General features: G+C 47.8%; 1 pseudogene; it reads left to right on the forward strand.

Moving 5' to 3' along the window:
* The first annotated feature begins 498 nt into the window (after positions 1-498).
* Positions 499-5,522, forward strand: LOC107137588 (annotated as a pseudogene).
* The last annotated feature ends 4,694 nt before the right edge of the window (positions 5,523-10,216 follow it).

Below are 10,216 nucleotides of genomic sequence, written 5' to 3' on the forward strand. Positions count from 1 at the left end.
TAGAATGAGGACAAGAACAGAGTGTTGAGGCCAGGGCCCTGAAGGCCAACTACAGGGGTTCAGCCTTGACCCTCTGAGCCAAGCAGGGCCCTTCAGCAGCAGTGACCAGTTCAGAGCACGTGCCAGGCACCACATGAAAGTGGTGCTGCGGTTCACACTCTCCATTTCTAGGCTCATTCTTGCACCAATTGTCTGAATTCCATTTTTCCCCTGAAATAGTCTCTTTGGAACCTTCCTGGCTACTCATTTTGCTATTTTCCTGTTATACTTTTTCCTTAAACCCCATTTAGAGCATGCATGGACCAAGGGCCAAAGTCATGAACAGCAACCAAAACAACTCAGGTGTGCTCCAGCCCCAGCTTCCAAGAGGAACCCACCTGCTTGCTGGGCCAGCCTCCAGGCTCCCCTGTGCTTTCTAGGGGACCTAGATCAGGACTGCAGCCAAGAGGATGAGCTGCTCCTCATAACAGAGGGAACTGTATATGGCCCCTGGAGAGAATGACGAGACAAGATGACTGTGTAGCTGGGGACAGTGGAGACCATGAGGTTCTTCAACGCATGGAGAAGGCTAAAGGGTGGCAGGTGAGTGCTGTGGAGCTGTCGGAGTAAAAATGTCCCATGAGCAGCAGGACAGAGGAGTGCTGGGGGTTGGTGAGGCGGCATGGAGGATCCTTCCCGCCCCAGCAGCCTCTGTCACCAGGAACGCAGAAGGAGAGGGGACTCAGTTGACCACAGAGCCCACTGCCTCTGTGGAGAGACAGAGGGGTTTGTACCCCTGGCCCACACCCTTCCGGCAACCCCACCTTCCACCATATCCCTGAAGCCCCTGGGGAACAAGGCCTCCATGATCTGCACTGGCCCCAGAGCTGGACTGCCCAGGTTGCCTGCCCACTCCCCCCTGCTGTTCTCGGTCTCTTGCCTGAGCCTCCATCTTTCTCCTTCTTCCTGCCTCCCGGATCCTTCCCTCTCTCCTCTCTTCCTTGTCTACCATCTTTTTACTCCTCCTTCCACCCCACCTCTTCCCTCTCCTCTCTTTTCCCCACTGTTTTCTTATCTCTTTCCTTTTTCCTAATCTCTTCCTTTTCGTCTCTCTTCCTGCCTCTCTCTTCTTCCCTACCCTCCGCTCCCCCGTCTCTCTGTCTCTGCCTTCCTCTCTCAGGGTCTCTCTCCAGGCACTCACCAACTTCCAGGCGTGAATTTTTAAGAGACAGAGAACTCAGGGAGACTCCCAGAAAGTGCTCTTAGCTCCCTGGCTACCGGCAGTGGGTGATGAATTACAGAAATACATTAAGGGGCCGTCCCCCTGACAGCAAGCTAAGGTAATCTGTCAAGGTACCAGCCCTGGGATGATGAACACCCCTCATAGATCAGAACACCATCACTCTGATTACACTCCAGCACTGCATGTCAGGGTGCGGCAGGGACATGATGGACGGTGGGGATCCGTCACCATGCCAATGGCCCATTCCCAGCACAACATTCATATCCCAGCTATGATTTAGGGGCAAAGCCTGACTCCTCCCAAGATGCACACACACAGCAAAAGTGGATTCTTTATACTACAGAGAGAAGTTTAGGGAGAGAAACACTGTGAGAATATAGCTTCAAGGTCAAGGGCTTAGGAATCAAACGCTGTTTCAAATCCTGGCTCCTCTACTTAAAAGATGTGTCATCTTGGGGCAAATTCTTCCCCTCACCTGAAGTCATTGCTTTTAGAATGAGGATGATCTTAGCTTCCCAGGATTTTGATTTTTTTTTTTTTCGTTTTGTTTTTTTGTTTTGTGGTGCCACGAATGGAACCCAGGGCCATGTGCATGCTTAGGCAAGCTCTCTACCACTAAGCCACAACCCCAGCCACAGCTTCCCATGATAAAAGTGAGGTTCGAATAAAAGAATGCAGGTAAAACAGGCAGCATGGATCCAGGCTCAGCCTCCTGGACTCACCACCCTGGCTTGTCCAGAGCAAGAGTTCCAAGCCCCAGCTTGGGGATACCATCTCAAGTTGGCCAACCAGCCTGTTTTGCAGGCAGCCTGTCCGTCAACCTGTGTCACCATTCCATTCTTCATTCAGTCAACAGGTACTGAGTACCCACTAGATGTCAGACCCTACTCTGCAAACTGGGGATTCAGAAGTGGAAAAAAAAATGCATGAGTACCCCTGCTGTCAAATGCCAACATAGTTACTCAGCCTTCCATTGGTCCATTCATCTGTCCATGATCAGTAGCCGGGCCCAAGGGCCTTCTGAGCCCAGCCCTAACTCAGACACACTATGAGATGACTGTGACTTTTAACTATGAGGTTAAAATAGAATTGAATCCTACAGCTCTTAACAGACCATCATCACCACCATCATCATCAATCTTAAGGATTGGACAAGTGAAATGGGATCTTGTCACTGTTTTATTTTGCATTCCTTTGGGCTAACAGAAAAATCAGACATTTTCTCATATGATATTCATTTATATGTCTTATTTTAATGTTTTTGCCAATTTTTTAGCTGGGATATCAATCTTTTTCGTTAAGCTTTGCAAGAGCTCTTTATATATTAAGGGTATTAACCTTTTGCCATATCTGCTGCAAATATTTTTCCCAATTTGTCATTTACCTTTTTAATTTTGTATTTTCTTTTTTCAAGTACATGTTTAGAAGTTTTGTGTAAGCAATTCTACTGACATTTCCTTTGTGATTTCTTCGATTGCTTTTAAGCTTAGGTAGGTATGACTCACTCTGAGATCATTTAGCTATCCACCTGTTTTTGTCTATCATGATGGGATTTTTTTTCCTGTTCAATGCTCTAATTTATCTGGAATTTACTCAAGAAAGAGGCAAAGCTCTAAAACGACTATCTCCCAAGGAGTCAATGTGCTCAATAGCATTTATTAATCCAACCGTTCCCCAGATATTTGTGGTGCTTCTTTTTGTTTCTTATTGCTTTTGTACCTGGTGAGACTGGCTTCAGAGTCCTCAGTACTACATGTCATTGCTGCTGGCTGGGTCTTGAGCCACTGCCACGCTGTACGGTTGCTGTGGCTTTAAAATACATTTGAGCATATGTTAAAGGAAATCCTGTCTTCTTGTTCTTGCAGAAATTTCTTAGTTATTTTTAACTTGTTATTCTTCCAGATAATGATGTAAAGCTGTTTTGGTCAAATTACCAAAAGTTTCCATTGAGAGCTTAATTACCTTTTTTTCCCTAGATCGATAGATTAATTCAGGAAAAACTAGCATCTTTCATTGTTCCTTTTTCCAAACCCAGAACACATTCTATCCGTCCATTTATTCAAATCTTCTCTTACACAAAACTAACAACTTTGTGGTTTTCTTTGTGAAAGTCCCACACGATTCTCACTGAGAATTATCCAGAGGCAGATTATTTTTTCACTTGCATTGATCTTCAAACTGGTTGGTGTGGGTACATAAGAACATTCTCAGCTTTTTATATTTGTCTTGTGCATCAGGACAGAGAATATATTGGCTACCAATGTGCCCAGTAAGTGATTATTCACAAGAAAAGGCCATCAGGGGTAAAGATGATCCCTGCTCTTCAGGACCTCAGTCCTTCTCTCTGGGTGGGTGTGGGCACAGCCAGGAATCACTGGGGTTCCTCCTCAGACTCAGGGCAGTGGGATCCACAAGGTGAAGGACAATGGGTAGGTAGGAGCACAGATGGCAGGCACAACGGAACCCTCTGAACAGAGATGCAGCAGCGGATTAGCCACAGCCATGAGTATGGAGCTTTAGAGAGAGGAGAAAGTGTCAAGAGAGAATTTCTGGAGAATTTGGTACATAAAACCTGTGGGACTTGACAACCCCTTTAAGAAAGCTTACGATAAACATCTGCATTACTCTTCAAGTTTTCTGGAGTCAAACTTAGGTTTCTTTTTAGTACCACCCTGTACTGAGTCAGAACCATACAGCACCCTGTGACTTTTAGGACCACTTTACAAGCCCCATTACAGATCCCAAAAGTTTTTCTGTTGATTCTTCTCCTTTTCTATATTTGTGATTCCATTACCTAAAACCAAGAACAGTTCTCTCTTACTTTCAACAGTTAAGGTGCTTTTTTTTTCTCCCCTCGACTTCACAAAATTTTGCATTGGCCAGAAGTTCCAGGAAAGTGTATAAAAAGATATTATTGACAGAGAATCTCTTTGTCTGATTCCTATATTAAGATAGGTCTTCAAAATCAGGTTAGGGCAATATCTTTTCTCTCAAGTTTTTTGAGATGCTGGGGGAGGGTGTTGTTTTTTCTCAACATTGTTGTCTTCGTTGTCACTTCAGTGAGAAGACAGAGGCATTTCCATGACAACTGCTGCCTTGCCCACCTGGACTCTGCTGGTGCCGGAGTAAGCACGGGAGAGGTTCTGACCCACACAAGGCCGTGCTCATGGCAACGCACCCCTACGGGAGCCAAGGGAAGGAGAGGACCCCAGACGGCTGCTGTCTGCCTCCCTGCAAGGCAGGTGCGGTGGACAGGAAAGGTCACCGATGCATTAGTGAACCCCTGAACCTCAGTCCTCCGTGGCATTCAGTTCTGAGGAATACGGATATTTATCCTGAGTAGTTTTGTCAAGAAATAGTCAAAACTCTAGGGAGGATTAGGAAGGTGACATTGAAGAAGGCCTGACCTGGCCCCCAGAGCCAGGAGGGGGCCCGGCCTTCCCACCTCTCTGGGCTGGAGGTGTCGTGGGTGCCCACAGGGGTGCCTACCACGGCTGGGACCTGCTCCTGCCCCAGGTGCATGCCCTGGATGCCGAAGGCCTGGCCGAGAACTTTGGTCTCCACCACATGGCCCACCAGATGGAAGAGGTACAGAATGTCAATAACCAACACCTGCTTGTGCCTGATCAGACTGTAATCCGCAAAGGTCCCATTTCCATGACTAAGAGCCCCCTGAGGCTCCCCTGTCAGAAGGAGCTGGTGGGAACCATGATGAATCTCAGCGAGGTCTTCGGCTCGGTTCCCAGAAGACTGTCCCTCCTCAGCTCCACGTCCAAATATAAAGTGACAGTGGCTGAAGTGCAAAGGCAATTGTCACCACCTGAATGCTTAAATGCCTCGTTGCTGGGAAGTGTTGTCAGAAGAGCCAGGTCCAAAAATGGAAGCTGATCATTGTGGGAGAAGTTGGACAAGATTGGGCTGAATCTTCTGTCTGGGAGACTGGGAGACGGGAAGCCACTCCTGTGACCCTCCTGACATTCTTAGTGGAAGGCAAAGCTGCTCCCTAGGCAAGGGTGCCAAGAATTCACAGACCTCCTCAGTCAAGACCAAACACCCAACCGGAGCAACAGGCCCTCCCAGTCTTGGAAATGAACATACAGAACTGCTTGTCTCATTTCAGCCTGATTACCCACGGGTTTGGCAGCCAGGCCATCTGCGACACTGTGTCTGTGGTGCAGAACTCTATCAAAGAAGCCCTGATTGTCATAGACAAATCCAACATGAACCTGGAGACCAGAGTCCAGCAGATTCTAATAAGACACTGGAGAAAATGAGAAGCACGGGAAGTAAGATGGGGTGAACAGAGGGCAGGAAGGGAAAGGACCAGGAATCCTTCGTCCCCGGGACAGACTGGAAGGGCTCCTGCTGGGGGAAGAGCTTCCAACCTCCCTTACCCACCTATCCACAAAGACCTCTGACTCCCCAGGCTTGCACGACCTTGACCTCCCTCCTGGATCCCTGGGCTTCTCCAGCCTTGGATGTCTGAGTTTGGGCACGATTCCAAGGTGACAAGTACTGGCTTTTGTTTCTTATTGAGCATTTATTTTTGGATTCCCATCCCTCCTTCCTCTGAAAGTGGTACTAGCAGTTTTAGAACCTTTTCATTAAGTTCCCCCGGCTGACACGAATCCATGTGCCCAGCTGCTGAAATGTTGGATTGATGTGATTCAGATCAACAATCACTTATTTTATTCAGTGTTAAAATATAGCTGGGTTTTATGACCACTAAATATTTTTTTTTTCAAAAATCAGTCTTTATCAGCCAGGTGCAGGAGTGCACGCCTGTGATCCCAGCAGCTTGGGAGGCTGACGCAGGAAGATCACGAGTTCAAAGTCAGCCTCAGCAACAGGGAGATATTAAGCAGCTCAGTGAGACCCTGCCTCTAAATAAAATACAAGATAGGGCTGGGGGTGTGGCTTATGGTCAAGGGCCTCTGAGTTCAATCCCCAGTATTCAAAAAAATAAAATAAAAAAGAGAGAGAGCGAGAGATCAGTCTTTATCTACCTTCCTCAGCGATTGTGCCCTCCAAGAGGAGGCGAAAGTACCACATGCACAGCAGCTAGTTGGCAGGTGGTGGGTGGGTGCAAACCCCGTGCTCAGAGGGGCCTTCTGGTTGTAGGAAACTTATAGAAACAATGCCTGCTGACAATTTCATTTGTCTTTTCTTGTCTCTGTCTCTTTTTTTACCTTATGAAAATTAACTCTTCACATGGGCGACTCTTTGAAATGACAGGTAAGGTACTGAAGCTTTATTTGCACATTCATTTCAGATCTTGATTTTTTTGAGTAAACTTGAAAAGGGTGGACATGAAGCATTTGCTGCCACCTGCCACTCCCAAGTCCCCCTGGAGGCTTTGTATTTTGAGAAACAGTGTGTTGAGTGTACAGATTTTATTTATGCATAATTTAATGGGGTCTGAAAATACTGATGCACTTGGCGACTTTTTGAGAAAGGGGTTTTGACTTTATTATCAACTTTTAATGGTGGTGGGGTGATCTATAAGATGTCTTTAGATTTTATTCATCTGTACACAGGATATGAAGAATTAAGAGAATTCAGGGCTTTGTTCTTGGTTGGGAAAACACTATTTAATTGGAGCTCTCTGTTCAGAAACCAGTAACTTGGCATCTCATTCGTGTGGGGCTGAACTCTATAGTGAACGTGCATTATAGTTAGTGTGGGTGAAATGGAGATTTGGAATTGAACTCTGTGCCTGTAAATGTTCCCCAAACGATTGTGTGAATATGTTACCTATATATTAAAAGTATTCTCAGTAGGAAAAAAAGAAGAAGATGATGACATTGACTTAGTGGGGTAATGATAATCCTAACAATTTATTGTATTCTTCATAACAAACTAGAAAACAAGAATTCAAAAGTTCCCAACTCAAAAAAGTTTCCATGTTCAAGGAGATGAAATGCTCATTACCCCGACGTGACCCTTCCACATTGGGTATGGCATCGTGCCATCACGTGGGACCCCATAAGTATGTGCAGTGAAGGTGGTCTGGGGGACTTTCTGAGTATTGATAAGTGTGAATCAGGCCTCAAGGTTTCCAGCAAAAGTTCAAAAAGAAGATGCCATTGGCCTTTCTCATTCTTATTCCTCTCTGTTCCCGTCTTCATCCTCTCTCTTCCTCCTCTTCTGTTTTCTCTCCTCTCCCTGCAGACTAGCTCTCACCCACACTTCTCCCCCATTTCCTTTTCTGGCCCCTTTCACTGCTCCTTACCATCCAGTTTCCACTCCCTTCTGTTCTCCTTGGTTCATATTTTCTCTCTCTCTCTCCCTCCCTCCCTCCTTCTCTCCCTCCCTCCCTCTCTGGTGCTCTCTCCCCTGAGAGAGGAGGAAAAGAATGTAGTGATGCTCTCCTGCCAAAGGCTGAACCAGGCAGAGGCCATCTTGTGCACCCAAAGAGCAGAGGCCACATCCTCATCAAAGCTGGAGGACAAGTAGCCCAGAGCTGCTGTCCCCTACCACTATAGGTTTAACAGAAGCAGATTCAAGCAGTCAAGAGCTGAGGAGCTGGAGGCGGGTCTTCCACAGCCCGGGGGTCACCAGGGGCAGGGCCACACTGGGAAACTGCAGAGCCAGGAGCTGGTGCCGCCTGCATTGTGCCCGGCTGCTCTAGAAACTTCAGACCCAGGAGCCAGGGAGGGCTAGGGCTGACCAGGGAACTGATCCTCCAAAGGGCAGCAGGGGGTAAAGCTTCCACCCTCGGCACACCGCCCATAGGGGAAATAGCGAGTGCCACCTGGGTCCCGCCTCCGCGCCCTTCCACACCTGCTTTGGATCTGTGGGACTTTTAGCACCTGCATTTTGCCAAAGCTTATGCTTACACACACTTCTGAAAGAGAGTGTTGGGCAGAGGAAATGGAAACCTTGCGGCCTGATTCACACTTACCAATGCTCAGAAAGTCCCCAAAACAGCCTCCATCATGGCAACCCACCTACTCACCCAGCTGTCCCCAGGTGCCTCTTGATGGCTGTCCCCATTTGCTAATAGTGGCCACGTGGAAGCCACAGCTGTTTGTCTGGAGCCCTGCTGAGCAGCCCACCTCACCACAGCCATGAAGGTTCATGAGTTACTAGAGCACAGACCTCAAATGTCAACCAGACCAGAGGCTTTCAAGTGCTTTTTAGGCAATGGTGGAAATCTTTCCTTGACTAGAAGCTCTTATGAAACACACATAAGTAGAGCTGCCCCCAGTAAAAGTGGGGTAAAGAGCCCTGAGTCCCCTCCTCCAGCTCCAGCCACATATGAAGTCATGTGTGCCCCACCTGAGACATTTCTATAAATTTCTAGAAAGACCTAAAAACAGACCTCTTTATACAAGTAGGTAAACTAAGACCCAAAGAGAAACAAACTCATGGCCAAGATCAAGTAGAATACTAATGGTAGAAGTGGGACTGGAACCCTGGCTCTGCCTGCCAGCCAAGGCCCATGTGGACAGAGAAGAGTCGTGCCCTTGAGCATCAACCTCTGAGTCCGAGAGGTGATGGGGAAGCACCAGGAGGAGTGAGCAGGTAGTCTGGGTGGACAATGTGGCCCCACCCCAAAGACTTGCACCCCACCAATGCCCATGTTAAGAGGGCTCTGGCATCCTGCTGGACTCACAGAATCAGCTGACCACAGGAGCACTAGCCTAAGAGCCAGGGGCCTCTGTCTTAGCTTCCATACCATCTCTCACCTGCCAGTGACCTTGGACCAATGACTGACTTCAGCTTGACTCCGGATCTTGGTAACCCTCCCAGCTTCAGTGCTCCTCCCACAGGTGGAGAGGTGACAGCTGTACTACCCACAGCTAAAGCAAGGACTCCTCCAAGGAGGAAATGCTCTCTATTTGGAGAGATTCCTTTAAGAGTAGCCCAGAAGGTCTGAAGGTGTGGAACAGCCAAGCCCTGGGGCAAGGGCCAACCTGTGCTGTAGGGAGTGAGGAAAGGAAGATTGTTTCAAGTGGAAAAGGGGAGACCCAAGCAGAGAAGGAGGAAATTGGGGAGTGACAAGTTGGTACAAAGCTGTGGTTGCCTGGAGTGAAGGCAAGAGAGACACATCCACTGGTGACATGGTCAGAGGGCATTTTAGGAATGAGACCCCTAATGCCAAATGAAGTGGTTTGCTTTGCAACAATGTCTGCTCTTCCCACTCCCACCCTCCCACCCTTCCCACCCCTTAATTTCAAGTAAATCTGCCTCACCCACCAATGCTTTTGCCAGCAGACTGTTCTATGGGAAATCAGAGGAGGCTGAGCTCTCCGTCTGGGTCTGTGTGGGGTGAGATGAAGACTGTGTGAAAGCAAGACCCAAGGCTGCAAGAGTCCACCAAATGTGTGGCCCCTATAGGGTATACCGATCCTGGAGTCCCTGGATCCCACAAGGAGGAATTTGGGGGTTTAAGTCAAACTCACCCCAATCTCAAGGATCAGGGAAGATCCCAAATGTCATATAATCATTAAAATTAAATGACTTTAATCCTCTAAAATACTAATATATTAGAACTCAAAGTGGAAGACAGTGGTCATTAAGTTGCGGAGTACCTGAGCAAGCCCTTAGGAGTGTGTTAAAGATGCCATAGACTCATCCATGCGACTTTGGCACATGCTAGGATGAGGTTGTGTGGTGTGATTTTAGCCATCAAAGAACACAATTGTAAGCAGACAGCTTTAGTAGCAGGACCCACCTGCAGATGCCCAACCACTGCCAGCTCCTGTTGGGTAAGAGCCATAGACCTGGCATAGAACAGCCCATCCTAGCTGAGAGCTACATCTTTGCCTTAGGATCTGAGCTCTGACAGCCAACACCACTGTCATGGGCACAATCGTTCTCTGTCAATGCCAGCCATTGGGTCAGCCTGGCTAACTTGAGATCTTAAGCCCAGGGTGCATGCCTGAGCTCACATTCCTCACTGTGCCAGCATGTTTCTAGGGCCTGAGTCTTTTGTTCCCTGGACTTGATTCTCCCTCTGTGTATTTACCTCATCTGGCCCTCTGGACA

This window comes from Marmota marmota, unplaced genomic scaffold (assembly GCF_001458135.2).
Source record: "Marmota marmota marmota unplaced genomic scaffold, marMar, whole genome shotgun sequence".
NCBI classification, from domain to species: Eukaryota; Metazoa; Chordata; class Mammalia; order Rodentia; family Sciuridae; genus Marmota; species Marmota marmota.